Here is a 6,000-nt window from a genome sequence, read left to right on the forward strand (position 1 = left end):
CAGACGTGTTTCAGCCAGCAGCCAGTGGGAGATGCAAAAGATTATTTGACAGGTCGGGGGAAACCTCATTTATTGCAGCAGGGCACTCTGTCACTTCAGACAAAGTTTTGGCTGCAAGACATTTGTGTTTCCACTCAAAATTCTTAATTTATACCCAAAACTCTGCTGTGCAAACACATTTACCTACATTGCGGACCCCCTCAAACTCACACCATCAGGATGGGGGGAGCCATGGCAGCATTCATCACTTCATCCGAGGACAAGCAACATCACCAGCCTCACCAGACACACTGTCCACCTCCGCAATGTGGAGCTCCACAACACAGTGCTGCGCCACAGGCTCCTGCACAACAACACGGAGGGCAACAACAGAGAGAGCGACGTCGCAGGAGGCACTACCCTCGCAACAGGGTCTACAGACCGAGGCTCAGAGTCAGTCGCCAGGTAGTCGCGGACATCTGCAGCCTCCTTCATGCCGAGCTGCTCCCGGCTGGCCCGAGCAGCATCTCCTTACCTGTTATTGTCAAAGTTACCACTGCCCTCAACTTCTTCACCTCTGGATCATTCCAGGGGACATCGCTGGGGTCTCTCAGTCGTCTGCACATAAATGCATAAGGCAGGTCACCGACAGCTTGTTTTGCAGGGCCTCGCACTACGTCAACTTCCCCATGGATGACCTCAGCCAGACGGAGAGGGCAGTGGGATTCCACGCTGTGGCTGGCTTCCCACGGGTGCAGGGTGTAATCCATTGCACCCATATAGCAATACGAGCACCTCCACACGAGCCAGGACTGTTCATCAAGAGGAAGGGCTATCACTCCATCAACACTCAGCTCGTTTCTGACCATTGCAAGAGATTCCTTCACGTGTGCGCCAGTTACCCTGGCAGCTGCCACGATTCCTTCATCCTCCGGGAGTCCAACATCCCGCCCCTCTTCCACGCAAGGGCTGGCTCCTCGGGGACAAGGGATACTCCCTGCACACATGGCTCATGACACCTCTGAGGAACTCCAACACTGAGCAACAGCGTCGATTTAACGACAGCCACATCGCTACTAGGTCTACAATTAAGCATGCTATAGGGCTGCTCAAGATGAGCTTCAGGTGCCTTGATCATTCTGGGGGAGCGCTTCAATATGCACCAGACAGAGTGGAACGCATTATAGTTGTCTGTTCTGCCCTGCACAACATGGCACAACAGAGAAGAGCGCCGCTGGAGGAGGCCCCGTCCACATCTGCCACCCACATTGAGGAGGAGGAGGAGGAGGAATATGAGGATGAGGCGGAGGAGGAGGAGGCAGAGGAGGAGCAGCAACCCATGGGCAGAACAGCGGCTCACCTGGCTGCTCGTGAGGCCAGGGAGTCACTGATATGTGAACGGTTCTCCTAACATCAGACGGTGTGAAGAGTCCAGTCCTCACCACCTGGACAGAGCAGTGGTCACACCAGTCCCCCCGCCCCCTGCACAAAATAGTCCTGCAACTACACATACACCCACTGTATAGTGATCCAATGGGTGGCATCAAGTGTGGGCGTTCTTGGTGAACCTCATGAAAGGGCCTTATTACACAAGCCAGTCAAGAATGGTCAAGACGTGGCAGTAATGGTGACAATAATAATATTTAATGTGCGATTAACAAAAAGTAAATATAAATAAAAAACATGGCAAACCGTCAAACATCCTTGTGCATCCCCTTTATGCTCACAAAACCTTCGCCTTTCGCTTACGACTACTCCTACGTGGTGCATCCCCTGTGGCTGCAGCAGAGGTAGAGGCAGGTTGCTCTTGTTCATGCCCTGACTGATTAGATGCTTTGGGCCTACGCCCTCTGGGTTTCAGTGCCCGTGAGGGCCCCTCCAAAGACTGCTCCACCTGCACCTGTGCAGGGGCGGACTCGGCCACCTGGAGAGGATTGTAAACAATTTTACAACACCAAGTTATAGTCCAGCAATTTTATTTTAAATTCACAAGCTTTCGGAGGCTTCCTCCTTCCTCAGGTGAACGATGTCGAAATGAAATCCTCGAAATGAAATCGCATTTATAATTCACAGAACAATGCTTGGTGAGTACAGACAGTTTTTTCAACTGCCCGTTGCCAAGGCAATCAGTGTGCAGACAGACAGGTGTTACCTGCAAGGTCCCAGAATATACAAATCACCAAAAAAAACAACAAACAAAAAAAAACAGAGATAGAGAGGTAGAAACATAGAAAAGACAGCAACTGACCCGTTATATTAAAAACAGATAACATTTGTTCGCTGGTGGGGTAACGTGTAGCGTGACATGAACCCAAGATCCCGGTTGAGGCCGTCCTCATGGGTGCGGAACTTGGCTATCAATTTCTGCTCGACGATGTTGCGTTGTCGTGTGTCTTGAAGGCCGCCTTGGAGTACGCTTACCCGAAGGTCGGTGGATGAATGTCCATGACTGCTGAAGTGTTCCCCGACTGGGAGGGAACCCTCCTGTTTGGCGATTGTTGCGCGGTGTCCGTTCATCCGTTGTCACAGCGTCTGCATGGTCTCGCCAATGTACCATGCTCTGGGGCATCCTTTCCTGCAACGTATGAGGTAGACAACGTTGGCCGAGTCACAGGAGTATGAACCATGCACCTGGTGGGTGGTGTCCTCTCGTGTGATGGTGGTATCTGTGTCGATGATCTGGCATGTCTTGCAGAGGTTACCGTGGCAGGGTTGTGTGGTGTCGTGGACGCTGTTCTCTTGAAAGCTAGGTAATTTGCTGCGAACGATGGTCTGTTTGAGGTTGGGTGGCTCTTTAAAGGCGAGTAGTGGAGGTGTGGGGATGGCCATAGCGAGGTGTTCGTCGTCATTGATGACATGTTGAAGGCTGCGGAGAACATGGCATAGTACGAAGTGTTCCCCAACTGGGAGGGAACCCTCCTGTTTGGCGATTGTTGCGCGGTGTCCGTTCATCCGTTGTCGCAGCGTCTGCATGGTCTCGCCAATGTACCATGCTCTGGGGCATCCTTTCCTGCAACGTATGAGGTAGACAACGTTGGCCGAGTCACAGGAGTATGAACCATGCACCTGGTGGGTGGTGTCCTCTCGTGTGATGGTGGTATCTGTGTCGATGATCTGGCATGTCTTGCACGTAGTACTACGAGTAGTGGAGGTGTGGGGATGGCCATAGCGAGGTGTTCGTCGTCATTGATGACATGTTGAAGGCTGCGGAGAACATGGCGTAGTACGCCATGTTCTCCGCAGCCTTCAACATGTCATCAATGACGACGAACACCTCGCTATGGCCATCCCCACACCTCCACTACACGCCTTTAAACAGCCACCCAACCTCAAACAGACCATCGTTCGCAGCAAATTACCTAGCTTTCAAGAGAACAGCGTCCACGACACCACACAACCCTGCCACGGTAACCTCTGCAAGACATGCCAGATCATCGACACAGATACCACCATCACACGAGAGGACACCACCCACCAGGTGCATGGTTCATACTCCTGTGACTCGGCCAACGTTGTCTACCTCATACGTTGCAGGAAAGGATGCCCCAGAGCATGGTACATTGGCGAGACCATGCAGACACTGCGACAACGGATGAACGGACACCGCGCAACAATCGCCAAACAGGAGGGTTCCTTCCCAGTCGGGGAACACTTCAGCAGTCATGGACATTCATCCACCGACCTTCGAGGATTTCATTTCGACATCGTTCACCTGAGGAAGGAGGAAGCCTCCGAAAGCTTGTGAATTTAAAATAAAATTGCTGGACTATAACTTGGTGTTGTAAAATTGTTTACAATTGTCAACCCCAGTCCATCACCGCTATCTCCACATCATGACTACCTGGAGAGGAGGCAGCATTGCGGGTACTGGTTGAGAGGGGGGCAACGGGTGAGACGCGGGGGCGCTTTGAGTGGCTTCCCCACTTCCATGTCCCCTTTTGCCATCTTCCCTCCCCTGGGCCAGGCCCACACCACTCCTACCACTCTGCTGGATGACAGTTTGGAGGACATATGTGAAGCCTTGTAAGGCCAGTGCCAGAGTATCTGCCTACCTGTTTAAGGCGGCTTAATGTTGTTCACCCTGAGTCCGAAGGGCCGTTGTCAGGGTCTCAATGGATTCATTGGTGAGCCGTGCTTGAAGCTCCATGAAGGCTAGCCTTCCCTCCATCGCTGACATTCCTGCACTTACCCGCGACACTATCTCAGAGATGCCCTCACGTCCCTGTGACAGTATCTTAGAGATGCCCTGCTTTACCTGTGCCACCATTCCACTCATGCAGGAGTTGGACTCCTCCATCCTCTGCGCGATTGTGGAGAGTGTGCGTGGCACCTGTTCCAGCACCTCGTAAATGTGCTGCTATCCCTCGATCTTTCTCCTCTTCGTGGATGGCCCCCAGGATTCAGTATCTGTGTCCAGCTGAGCAGAGCCTGGAGACGAGTGCTCTCACCGACGTGGACTATCCACAGCTGCCCCTGCCACCAGTGTCTGCTCATGCTCACATGTGTGTGGTGACTCACTATGTGCGACTCCAACGAACTGAGAACGGGGACCCACCGAGGTGTGTTTATCTGCACTGGTGGATGGCTCGCTCAGATGTGACGATGCCCCCTCAGAGGCCGGCAGGTCCTCTGAGGAATCGCCCTCCGCCGTCACGGCGGTCGCTGAAGGCCCTGTAAGAGAATAAAAGGCAATATTAAGCATGATGACAGATGTTGAGATGCAGAATGATGGCAAGGCATGTAAACATCAACTGCTATTGTGTGTGCTGAATATTAAAGTTCTGTCACCAGCCGTTTGTCAGGTGCCAGTCTCGGCGCCCCTGACCGACAGGCATTCGAGGGTGCGGTTCAGTTCCAGCACCTCCTGCTCTGTGTCTGTGAGGACGACTAGATGTTGCGGCACCCCTCTGGTCCTCACCTTCTCCCGTGCATTCTAGGCTCTCTTCTCCTATAAGGGGAGAAAGTAGAGAGGTGTGAGTGAGTGATGGTGAATGCATTGGTTTGGGTGGGGTTGACCGTGAAAGAGATGCATCAGAGGGTGAGTATGAGACAGAGCCATGACATTGTATGAGGATTGGGTTGAGTGGTAGTGGTGGGATGAGTATTGGGGAGGTGAGGAAGTGGTAAGTGCAGGTAAGTTGAGGATGAGCTTTGAGTGGGTGTGAGGAGTGATGTGATAGAGTCGTGTTGGCATTGCAGAATGAGTTGTGGGGTGGGGGCGATGATGTGGAAGACGGAGTGTAGGAGAATGAGTAAGTGTACTCACTTTGGCTGACCTAGTTAGGTCATTGTAGCGCTCCCTGCACTGTATCCAGGTGCACCTCGAATCAGGCCTTCTTGGTGGCAGAGGCAGGCCACTTCCTCCCGTCCGCTGGGTAGAATATATTCCTCCTCCTCCTCACCCCATCCAGTAGCACCTGGAGGGAGGCATCACTGAATCTCGGCGCAGCCTTTCCCCTGGGCTGCTCCATTGTGTAATTTTGGGTGTTTGCTCCAGGAGCAGCATTGGAGGACTGCCCCTTTAAATAGGGCTCCTCCAGCTGACAGCCTGTGATGCGGGTGCGCAGTCCGCCCACTGCGCAGGCTTCCGGCGGGAAACCTGGAAGCCACGTTAAGTGGCTCCAATTTACGAGCGATCACGTGGGGACCAGACGGATTTTACAGGGTGGGTTAGCCACGGGCCCAGGCACCCCCCGTCGCTGCCATTCCGCCTTCCTGGTAATATCAGGGCCTTTGTTTTTCTTTGTCTGTTCTTGGGATGTGAGCAACACTAGCAAGGCAGTACTTATCTCATCTCTAGTTGCCCTGAGGGCATTAAAAGTCAAAAGCATCGTGTGGGACTGGAGCAAGATGTGGACTAGACCAGGTAAGGGTAGCAAGTTCTCGTCTCCGAAAGACGTTAGTGAACAGGTGGGTTTTCACAATAACCCATGAGATTTCATGGTCATTTTCTGGTAATAGCACATATATAATTAGATTGATGAAATTCAGTTTCGCAGATTGCTACGGTGAGATTTGTAC

The sequence above is a fragment of the Heptranchias perlo genome, chromosome 3, assembly GCF_035084215.1.
Source record: "Heptranchias perlo isolate sHepPer1 chromosome 3, sHepPer1.hap1, whole genome shotgun sequence".
Taxonomy (NCBI): Eukaryota; Metazoa; Chordata; class Chondrichthyes; order Hexanchiformes; family Hexanchidae; genus Heptranchias; species Heptranchias perlo.